The following is a 12,743-nucleotide window of genomic DNA, read 5'->3' as shown; positions in this document are numbered from 1 at the left end:
TTTTTGGAGGATAAAATTAAATATAGAGCAAAATCTGTTAAATCTTATCACAAACCTTAGACACATTAAATCTTACCACATGTTGAGGTTTATGGGGATCATGTTTATTCTTTTACAAACTGCAACAATGATATTAATGTTACTAATGTATATCTGTATCCACAGCATTGTCCTGATTAAATATGTTTAAATCTTGCTTCCTATTATCACATGAATAGAGAGCACATTTCTTTTTTTTAAATTTATTTACTTTTAGTTTTCAACATTCATTTCCACAAGATTTTGATTAACATTTTTTCTCTCCCTGACTTTCCCCTACCACCCACCCCAAAAGAGCAAGCCTACTGAATACCCCTTCCCCCAATCTGTTCTCACTTATAGCCTCCCCCTTCACCCTCTTAACTTTCTAGTAGGGCAAGATGGGTTTCTATATCCTAGTACCAGTATTTCTTATTTCCCAGATGCATGTAAAATTTTTTTAAAGCATTTTTTTAAAACTTTGAGTTACAAATTTTTTACCTTTCTTCTCTCCTCACCCACCCCCACTGGGAAGATAAGCAATTCAATATAGATTGTACATGTGTAGTTACCCACATCATTTCCATAGTAGTTATATTGTGAAAGACTAACTATATTTCCCTCCATCCTATCCTGGCCCCTACTTAATCTATTTTCTCCTTTGACCCTATCCCTTTTCAAAAATGTTTGTTTCTAACTATTCTCTCACCCAATCTGTCCTCTCTTCTATCCTCCCCCTTCTTCTCCCCCCCCCCCCGTTTCTGTAGGATAAGATACCCTATTGAATGTGTATGTTATTCCCTCCTTAGCCCAAATTCAATGGGAAACAGGTTGTCCCATTCCCTTTCACCTTCCTGCTCTACCCCTCCATTGCAAGTTTTCTCTTGCCTCTTTTATATGAAATAATTTACCCTAATCTATCACTTCCTTTCTTCTTCTCCAAATAAATTCCTCTCTCAACTCTTAATTCTATTTTTAGATATCGTTATTTCATATTCAGCTCATCTTGTGCCCTCTGTCTATGTATATATGAACATACAAATGCCCATATATATACATATATCCTCCTATACATACATATATATGTATGTATACATATATAATCCCTTCAACAATATTCATACTGAGAAAAGTCTTAAGAGTTACAATTATTGTTTTTCCATGTAGGAATGTAAATAGTTCAACTTTAATAAGTTCCTTATGATTTCTTTTTCCTGTTTACCTTCTTTTACTTCTTGTATCTTAAAGTCAAATTTTCTGTTCAGCTCTGGTTTTTTCATCAAGAATGCTTGAAATTCCTCTATTTCATTGGTAGATCATATTTTCCCCTGTAGCATTATAATCAATTTTGCTGGGTAGATGGTTCTTGGTTTTAGTCCTAGCTTCTTTGACCTCCAGAATATCCTATTCCAAGCCCTTAGATCCCTTAATGTAGAAGGTGCTAGGTCTTGTGTTATACTGATTGTGTTTCCACAATACTCAAATTGTTTCTTCCTGACTGCTTGCAGTATTTTTCTCTTGACATGGAAACTCTGGAATTTGGCTATAATATTCCTAGGGGCTTTCTTTTTGGGATCTTTTCCAAGAGGCGATAAATGAATTCTTTCAATTTCTCTTTTGCCTTCTGGTTCTAGAATATCAGGGAAATTGTGCTTGATAATTTCTTGAAAGATGGTTTTTAGGCTCCTTTTTTGATCATGGCTTTCAGATAGTCCAATGATTTTTAAATTATCTCTCCTGAATCTATTTGCCAGGTCAGTTGTTTTTTCCAATGAGATATTTCATATTGCCTCCTAGTTTTTTCATTTGTTTGGAAGTCCTTAGCTTCAAATTTCTCCAATCTAATTTTGAAGAGTTATTCTCTTCAGTCATTTTTTGAATTTCCTTTTCCATCTGGCAAATTTGGCTTTTAAGGCATTCTTTTCCTCATTGGCTTTTTGGGCCTCTTTTGCCATTAGAGTTAGTCTATTTTTTAAGGTGTTATTTTCTTCAGTGTATGTTTTGGGTCTCCTTTAGCAGGTTGTTGACTCACTTTTCATGATTTTTCTTGTATAATTCTCATTTCTCTTCCCAATTTTTCCTCCACTTCTCTTACTTGATTTTCAAAATCTTTCTTGAGTTCCTCCATGGCCTGTAATCAATTCTTATTTTTCTTGGAGGCTTTTGATGCAGGGGTTCTGACTTCACTGTATTCCTCCCACTCCATGCCTTGATCCTTTTTGTCCCCCAAAAAGGATTCTATGATCTATTTGTGCTTCCTCTGCTTACTCATATTGCTAGCCAATTACTTGACTTTTGAGCTCTTTGCCGCAGTAGAACTCTGCTTGTAGAATGGAGAGAGCTATGTCCCAAATTGCTGGGGGTTTTGCAGCTGCCAGAGCTATTAGATGAGTGCCCTCTCTACAGACCTCATACACTCTGGCTCACTGGTCACACACCCCAGGACCACCACCCAAAACAGTGTTCCGGATCCAAGCAGGTGAAAGCTAGATCAATTCTCCTCTGAATGGTCTCTTAGTCCCCCTACAATCTTCAGGCCAGGAGCTCTGGAAGAAGCCATACAGCAGCAACTGTAGCCACCACACCTCCTCTGCTTCTCACTCCTGGGGTAGCATCTGGACTGCACTCTTCTATCCTCCCCTGGACCAACGAAGTTCCTCACAGGCCTTTTACTTTGTCTTTGGTATTTATAGATTCAAAAGTCTGGAAACCTCTATAGCTGCTGGTGATCCACTCTTCCAAAGTCTGCTGTAGCCACCTCTGTGGCTAAAACTGTGGCTCAGGTGGGACTGCACATGCCTCCCAGTGTGCTGTGATGAACCCTTCCTGCCAGCCTGCCAGGCTTTGTTCAGTGGGAGATTTGTTTCTCTCTGTCTCTTTTCGGATTCTGTAGCTCTAAAGTTTGCTAATTGTCATTTTTTACATGTATTAGAGGAGGTAGGAGCCATAGCTGTGAGGAAGGCCTCTTTCTACTTTGCCACTTTGGCTCCACACTAGAGAGCACATTTCTTTTTTTTTTTTTTATTAAGCAATTGGGGTTAAGTAACTTGCTCAAGGTAACACGGCCAGTTTTTTCTGGGTGTGGTGCTGAGTGTCTGAGCCCGGGATTCGATCTCCAGGTCGTCCCAACACTGGAGCCGGTGCTCTTACTCGCTGAGCCACCTGGCCGCCCCTAAGCAATTGGGGTTAAGTAACTTGCTCAAGGTTACATGGCCAGGTGTTTCTGGGTGGGTGCTAAGTGTCCAAGCCTGGGATTCGATCTCCAGGTCTTCTCAACACTGGAGCCGGTGCTCTTACTTGCTGTGCTACCTGGCCGCCCCTAGAGAGCACATTTCTTAACCTGCAATTAATATCCTTTACAATTTAATTCTTGTCTCTATTTCTAGGACTCCATTTCAACAACAACAAAAAATTAAAACATAGTCACAAAATTTAAAAATAGAAGAATATGTAAGTCGTCTCATTTTTCAAAAGCAATTGACTTGGAAAACATATGTAGGAAACACAATTCAAGAATCACTGAACCTTGGGGGTGACTAGGTGCGCAGTGAGTAGAGTGCTGGCCCCAGAGTCAGGAGGACCTGAGTTCGGATCCAGCCTCAGACACTTAACACGCACACACACACACACACACACACACACACACACACACAAACCTATCTGTGTGGTCTTGAGCAAGTAACTTAAGCCCAATTGCCCCCCCCAAAAAAAGCAAGAATCACTGAACCTTAAAGCCATGACACAATAGTTTGTATATCCTATTATCAGAAATCATGAAAGAAGAATGCCCAGGTCTCTTGAAATCAGAAAATAAAATGAAAATAGAAATAATCCAACAGTCTTCTCCAGAAACTTCAAAATTAAAACTCTCCAAAAAGTAGTTTTGAAAAGAAAATCATAATCAGTATCACATAAGATTTAACAACTATCATCATAAAGCACAGAAGTGCATGAAAGTGAAAGACCTGGACTTGCAATCAAGAATACTTTACAGAGAAAGAGAACTATGTAAATACAAGTGATTAGATGGGAAAGACTTTATAAGAGAGAAGTGTTTTCATTTCAATGGATATGGGAAATGATGACAAGCCTCCCATAGGCAAGATTATCTCCATAAGTCATGGAGGAAGTAAAACAAAAAGTGGTGGGGGGACCTTAGAGAGAAATCATTTATCATGTAATCAGAGTACAGAAACTGAAGTCCATAAAAAAGAGGAAAAGGTGTGTGTGTGAGAACAGGCATCACTTGAGCCACACTTTGAAATGATGCAAAATTAAGTAAGCAGAAAAAGGAGAACAATTTATGCTATAACAACATTATAAAAATGAAAAGTTTAGAAAGACTTAAGAATTCTGATCAACACAATAATCAACCACAATTCCAGAGAAACCGTAATTTTGAATGTTGTTCACCTTCTAACAGAGTGGTCATGGTTTAGAAGCAGTTCTAGATATACGGAGTGAGACACTCATGCTCGACCCCATCAAATGTGTTTTGCTTGACTGTGCATTTGTTCTAAAATTTTTGTTTTTTTCCTTTTTCTTCCGTGGTTAGGAAAGGTGAGAAGGTGATAAGAGAGATGTTTATTAACTGAAAAAATAATTTAAAATTCAGACTGAGACGTCCGTATTTAGATACAGCCAATATTGATTTTTTTTTTACTACTATGCATGTTTGCTGTAAGGTTTTTTTTTATTTTTAATATTTTTATGGGATGGCAGAGCGAGAGATAATAACAATTTTAAATCCTCAAAAAGGTTTCCACTTAAAAATATATGGAATTCTACATGAAACATTATTCTTATTTACAAAATTAAGCAATGAACATTTTTGTAAAACTGTTTTAAGTGTTATTTCATGGCTTCAGAAAATATATTAACTATGACTAGATGACATCTCCAAGACCAATTCTATTTTTATGCTCATACATAATAATCATATAATCTAGTATCTTCCTCATATTACCAGAATAAGAATTGTATTTACATCCTGAAGGAACTACTTATCCTACTCAGCAGGTCATTGGACACTACATGAAGCAAGTCTACAACAAAAATATTGTAGGAGTAGGACTTCTAAGAAAGAGTGAAAGGAAATGTCTCAAAAATTCTTGGTTCTCAGTTTAATTGGAGATGACTAAGGAATGTCTACCTGACATTCTGGATCAGAAGCTTTGGAGAGCTATACAATGGACCGTGGGTCCTGGGAGCTGAGTCAATTCTGGTGAAAAATATGTGTACTGGCCTCTTGCTGAAGAGAAAACATGACCAAGGGCTTCTTGTTCACCTTTTGGTCTGAATGATTGTCTTGACATGGAGATGGTATAGAACTGAATTTTCCACTGAATAGTCACTCATTCAACAGGTTTAAAAAGAAAATCAACTTTTTTTTTTTTGCTTTCTCTTCCCATCTATCAAGCATAGAGATTCTTCCAACTCATTCCTCAGAGTTCAAGAAAGTAGGGTTGTGAATCTTTTATCTTCTTGTTTTCCTCAGTACTGTGGTAACTTTGTACATATGAGTAAGAGTAATGCACATGTAAGTAATGCTTACATAGGTGAATTTGAGACTGGATCACATGGCCCAATTTGTTGTCCTGGCATTTTTGCTTCTTGATTGTGGCACAGGTGACTGAACAGTGATCCTGAGATGAATGTCTTGGTTGTTGTTGTGTTGACCTTGTGAATTTGAGAGGTCAGGAATTTGTGGGTCTTGTACAGGTTGCCCAGAAGGAAATGACACACTCAATGACTTCTCAGAGAGGAAAGTAATGTCTACCAGAAAGATAATGTAAATAATAAAATGAAGAAAGCCTAAGCCATGGCGTGCCTTCCCAGGCATTGAATAATATAGTGCTTACTTTGAACAATATCATACTTTCAGTATGTTATGCTTGCATAATAGAGTGAAAGGACTGTTCCACATTTTCATAAATCTTGTGAGAAAGTAAAATAAGAATTAAGAGGTACTATTTCATGATTTATATTTGTCAGTATACTCCTTTGAATCTTCTGTGTAGATGAAAATAAATAGTGATTTTATACCAGACTATTTTTCATATAGTGATCATATTTCTAAAAGGGACTTTGTTAATTCCCTTTTGGAAGACCCTTAAAATGAACCAGTTTTAATTTTTGCTCCATATTTTTCTCAGAGTGTTATCTCAGCGAAGAGCAGAGAGAGCTAGAAAGTATAAGAAAATACTAATTCCCTCTCTCTGAGGTCAGATTCCCATGAGACTGAAGTCAACCTACCTGATTCTGATTAGCATTCTATTACATTCATATGCCACAATTTGTTCATCCATTTCCCAATTGATGGACATCCCCTCAATTTCCAATTCTGGGCCACTAAAATAAGAGCTGCTATAAATATTTTTGTACATATGGGTCCTTACCCCTTTTTTATTATCTCTTAGGCATACAAACCTATTCTTGGTATTGCTAGATCAAAGGGCAATAAATAGAGAGTTCACTATATTATGTGATCAGAATCTTAGCGCTATTTATAGCAGCAGTCCTCTTGAGAGCTGCTCATGCTTAACTTTATACTTGCATAATAAAATAGGTCATTTTTAATTAACATCTGTGTGAGGGAAAACAAGTTCTGATTCTTTAGGAAAACATAGCATGATTTTTCAAACTCTTTTGTTGATCTCCCAGTTTGTACAATCTCTCTCTTGATTTTGTCTCCCAACAATTTCCTGAGGCTATAAGTTATCTAATAGACAGTAAGCTCCTTGAGAGCAGGAATGGTCTTTATTTTTCTTGTATTCTGAGTACTTAGCACAATGCCTAGCACATAATCGGCCTTTAATAAATATTTATTGCCTAACTAACATCTATTTTAGGTTCTTTGACAGTATTATTATTGTTGTTGATAATTATTAGCCATTTACCTGTTTTTCAAAGATTTTCTCTCCAAAGGTTATTTGGTATTTAAAAATCAAAATCAAGATATTCTGGGGAAATTCGCAGCTTAGAAGAAGTAGTGAAGTGGGTGGGGTTGTTTAATTTGATATATTTCACATTTTGCCATTAATAAATCCTATATTCTGACAATAAAGTCATATTGATGTGATAAATAACTGTACTTGGGTAGAGAATAATATGAGTCAGTCCATTGTCCTCTCATTTGTCAAATAGAGTAGGGAAGATTTCCCATACGCATGTTATTATTTGTCATTTATTCTCAAAAAGGACCGTGAGATCAGGAAGGTAATGCCATGACTTGTACTATAACTGGATTTAAGTGAGGGAGAGCTGTGCAAAATTACCTGCTTCATTTTCTCCTTTGAAGTCATCTGGGTCCAGTGGCAAGACATATATGAGGATGACTGGAGATGGCCTGGGATGCAAGGTGAGACCATTGTCTTTTTTTTTTTTAAGCAATTGGGGTTAAGTAACTTGCTCAAGGTTACAAGGCCAGTTATTTTTTGTGTAGGAGCCAAGTGCCTGAGGCCAGAACCGACCTCAGGTCTCCCAACACCAGGGCTGGGGCTCTTACTCACTGCCACCTGGCCTCCCCAGAGACCATTGTCTTTTTAAGCTAAAGTCTTTCCTAAGTCTCACTTTAACTGAGGTGACTCCCATTAAGTGATTAAAGCTAGGCAAGAAATGAAGCAGAGAATTTCCACTTTTAGTTAGTAAAAAAAAAAAATCATCTTAGAATGGAAAGACCCTCAGGGTTTCTGACCAGAACAGAAACAATTGATATTTGCATCCACTCTGAGCCATCAGAGTCTAAACAGTGACTGGTTGGGACTTATTGGAGGCAATTCTTTAATTCACTTCTTAAAGAGGCTTGTTCTCTGAATGGGCATTGTGTCACTCAAAGTGAGTACTTGGAAAAACCTTAGCCTAAAAAGGCCACGGTTTCCCATTGCATCCTGAGTCATCTCCAGTCATCCTGTAGATATCTACTCACTGGACCCAGAGGACTTTGAAAGAGAAAGTGAGGATGCTTGACTTTGCACAGTTCTCCTTCATTAAAATAAAACTAAATTGCAAAACATATCATCATCTCCTTGATGTCATGGTTCTCTCTGAGAACAAAGGAGAAATCAAACAATTGTTGACTAATCAATTAGAAGCAGAGTGATTTGGGTTTGAGGAGTTTATTTCCTCTTACTGCCCACCACGGCAGAGGTTCAGCCTGAGTGAAGTGCAAACACCTCCAGGCCAACTCTGAGGAATCAACAATCAACAATAAAAAATCTCTTTCATTAGATTTTCTAGTGATTTTTGTTGGGCTTGTGTCCAATCTGCATTTTTCTTTCAAGTTTTGCATGTAGATGTATTAAAATAATTGTCTTCTGACTTTGCTTCTTCAGCTTCCCAGCCTCCACAGAAACTTTTCATGGTCAGAATTTTTTTTGTTTGCTCATTTTTTTCCAACTGATTTCTTTATTTTGTACTTTTTTTTTTTTTATAGTTTGGGTCTGCAAACCTCTGGGAATAGGGTTGATATTTGACCTGATCTTCTGACATTTACGTTATTTTACTTTCAGAGTTAGGTTTGAGAATCTGTAAGTTTTCTGTGCTTCCAAGATTATATGATATGGATATGACAGGGGGGTGGGTGTTTCAGGAATTCAGGAATCCCAATAACCAGAGTCCTTTGGTGGGCAGTCTGGACTGAATTCACAGGCTCAAGCATTCTGAATCAAATTGGTAAAAGTTTATTGTTACGCTATACAGAAGGCAGGAGGTCTTAGTCAACCTGCAACCTTAAAGAGGTAGAGTTAAAGGTTTTGTAGGATAATCCATAGTATAACCTGTGTCAATTATGCTAACTAGGTGAGTAAGGGTGGGATTAGGGAGGAGTTAAGGAGTGGTCAATGCTTAAAATAACATGCCCTTTTAACATCTACTGTGAAAATGTATTGCTCATAATTCACTGGGAACTATCTGGGGGGGGGGGGGTGCGGTGTTGCATGGAGGTGTGGTTTTAGGCTTGAAACATCACTAAGTCAACTAGTGGTCAGGGCTGACCAAGCTGCCAAACATCAAAATCAAAATGGATGTTGGGAGTATACATATGTCCCAAGCTAACAAAGGATCCAGGATATGTATGATGGTCTAGGGGGTTACTTATAGATAATCCAGTGAAGGATTCATAGGTGAAGCTGGTTAGTATACAAAGAGGAGATGAACAGTTCATGAATGGTTGCTAGGCAGAGTGCTGGGGGAAGGAGCAGAAATAATGATCTAAGGCTGGGGAGATTTGAGGCTAGGGAGAAATGTGATTTTGAAAACTGATGTGATTTTACAAATGGGGATTCAAGCACAAGCACCCAAGCACCCCCATCAGATATAATTATAGCCACCATTCTATAGGTTTATGCTCTGGGCCTTACCTAAGTAGTGCCCCTGCTCCCTTATTACTTCAACAACTTCTCTCTGACTTGGAACTGCATAGTATAACTGGGTAAGAGATGATAGCTCTGCTAAATGGTGCCTATCCTGTGCCTAGTGCTGGCACAAGGGTCTGCTGGCATCTCTTTCAAGAACATGTCCTGGGAGGGCAGAGCCAAGATAGCAGAGAAAAGCAGAAACTTGCTTGACCTCTTGCTCCAACTACCTCCGATACCTGTAAAATATGACTCTAAACAAATTTTAGTGCTACAGAACACACAAAATGAAAAAGAGAAACAAATTTCCCATTGAAGGTAGCCTGGCAGGCTGACAGGAAGGTCTATTACATCAGGCTGGGGGAGGAGCACAGTCCTGCATGAGCCAGCACAGCCCAGACCAGTGGCTCAGACCAGCCAGAGTACTTTATAGAGGAATCCTGCAAAAGGGGCCTTTAGGGAGATAAGGAAGTTAGTAGGTACAGATGAAGAGGGATATGGTTCATAGGACAGTCATTGAAATTGCTTGGATTTGGGAGATGCAATACTGTGAGGCCTGTATTAATGTATCACCAGGTATGTGTAAAATGTAAGAAGACAAGGAAAGAAAGAGGAATCCATGTTATGAAAGGCTTTGATAAAGAAGGAGAGGATTTTGTATTTCATCCTAGGGCAATATAGAGCCACTGGAGCTTATTGAAAATGATGGGGGGAGTAAAGATGGCAGAGTAGAAACAGGACCTCCATGCAGCTCTGGCTCCCACCACCTCCAATTCATGTAAAAGGGGACTCTGAACAAACTTTGGAGCTACGGAACCCACAAAATGACACAGAGAAGTTAACCTTCCACTGAGTACAGCCTGGCAGGCTGGCAAGAATCAGCCAGAGCAGTGCTCTGGGAGCAGACCACATCCCTGAGTAAGGCAGAGGTTTTAGCCCCAGGACAGACCTGACTAACCACCAAGCAGAGCAGCCCAACTTTACACTCCTATTTTGGGGACAAATTTGATCAAAACATAGAAGAGGAAGAAGACAGAGAAGTCAGAACTCCTACACCAAAAGCTTCCAAGATAAATAAAAGCTAGTTACAGGCCATAGAGGACCTTAAGGAGCAGATAAGACAAGTGGAAGAAAAATTGGGAAATGAAATGAGAATGATGCAAGAAAATTATGAAATGAGAGTCAACAGCCTGACTTAGGAAAATAGCACCTTAAAAAATAGACTAACTCAAATGGCAAAATAGACTCAAAAAGCCAAATGAGGAGAAGAATGCCTTAAAAAGCTAAATTTGCCAGATGGAAAAAGAATCTCAAAAGCTCAGTGAGGAGAATCACTCCTTCAGAATTATATTGGAGAAAATGGAAGCTAGTGACTTTATGAGAAATCAAGATGCTGTTAAACAGATCCAAAGAAATAAAAGAATGCAAGTCAAAGTGAAATATCTCATTGGAAAAACCACTGACCTGGAAAATAGATCCAGGAGAGATAATTTAAAAATCATTGGACTACCTGAAAGTCATGATCAAAACAAGAACCTAGAAATCAACCTCCAAGAAATTCTCAAGGAAAACTGCCCTGATGTTTTAAAAGCAGAGGGCAAAATAGAGGTTGAAAGAATCCACTGATCATCTCCTGAAAAAGATCCCAAAAAGAAAACTCCTAGGAATACTATAGTCAGGTTTCAAAATTCCCAGATCAAGGGGAGAATATTACAAGTAGCCAAGAAGAAACAATTTGAATATTGTGAAAACAATCAGGATAACACAGGATCTGGCAGTTTCTACACTGAGGGATTGAAAGTCATGGAATATGATATTCCAGAGGTCAAAGGAGCTGGGATTAAAACCAAGAATCACCTACCCAGCAAAACTTAGTATCATGTTTCAGAGGAAAATATGGTCATTCAGTGGAATAGAGTACTTTCAAGCATTCTTGATGAAAAAAAAAAGAGTTGAATAGAAAATTTGACATTCAGATACAAGAAGCAAGAGAAGCATGAGAAGGTAAACAGGAAAAAGAAATCATAAGGAACTTATCCAAGTTGAACTGTTAACATTCCTACATGGAAAAATTATAATTGTAACTGGTGAAGCTTTTCTCAGTATGAAAATAGTTGAAGGGGATATATATATATATATATACACACACACACACACACACACATATATATATATACACACACACATACATATATATGCATATGCACATATATGTATATGTGTGTCTATATTGGATGGTATATGGGTGTATGAATACATATGTGAATGTGTGTATATATGTTTACAGGTATACATAAATAGGGGCACAGGACCAATTCAATAGGAAGGGATGATACTTAAAAGGTGAAATTAAGAGGTGAGAGAGGAATATAATGAGAGGAGATGGGGAGAGACAGAATGGGGCAAACTATCTCATATAGAAGAGGCAAGGGAAAATGGTTACAATGGAGGAGAAGAATAAGAAGACAAAAGGAATGGGTCAACCTTATTCTCATTAAATTTGGCTTGGGGAGGAAATGACATACACACTAAATAGGGTATCTCACCCTACAAGAGAGTAGGGGGGAAGGGTATGAGAGGGTGGATGATGGAAGGGTGGGCATGCTGGTGGGGAGGGAAGTTAGAAGCACTCACTTTTGAAAAAGGACAAGATCAAAGTAGAGAATAAAACAAGTGGGAGGTGGGAAAGGAGGGATGGAAATATAGTCAGTTTTTTACAATATATCAACTATTGTAATGTTTTGCATTAGCTACACATGTACAACCTATACTGAATTGATTATCTTGCCAGTAAGAGCAGGTGACAAGGGAGGAAGGGAATGTATCTGGAATTCAAAGGTTTAAAATCAAATGTTTAAATATATACATACATACATACATATAATTATTAAAAATATTTTACCTGTAATTCAGAAATAAGATATACAGGGCCTGGGGCATAGAGATCTGCCATGTCCTACTGGAAAAGTCAAAGGGTGTATGGGAGAAGATATGGGAGAGAACAGATTGGAGGAGGGGATATCCTGTGAGATCCCTATTTTGGGGCAGTGGGTAGGGGAAAAATGGGGAAAAAATGTATAACTCAAAATCTGGCAGAAATGAATGATGTAAATCAGAAGTTAATAAAGCATTTGAAAAAAAAAAGAAAATGATTGGGAGGTAATGTTATGTTTGTGATATGGTCAGGACTCACTTTAGAAGGGTCGACCAGAATTTACTGAGTGCTTTCTATCTTCACCACAAGATTTCATAATAAAATGGGTTGTTTCTTTTATTCTCTTCTGGATGAAGGAAAATAAATTTTGATTCTTTAGAAAAAGATGGCGCATTTTCTCCAACTCTTTAATTTCATCTTCCACTTTGGACAATTTC

Source organism: Petaurus breviceps, unplaced genomic scaffold, assembly GCF_028583685.1.
Source record: "Petaurus breviceps papuanus isolate PSGF00001 unplaced genomic scaffold, PetGlider_PUasm1.0 90865, whole genome shotgun sequence".
NCBI lineage: Eukaryota > Metazoa > Chordata > Mammalia > Diprotodontia > Petauridae > Petaurus > Petaurus breviceps.
This window is presented reverse-complemented; position numbering follows the sequence as displayed.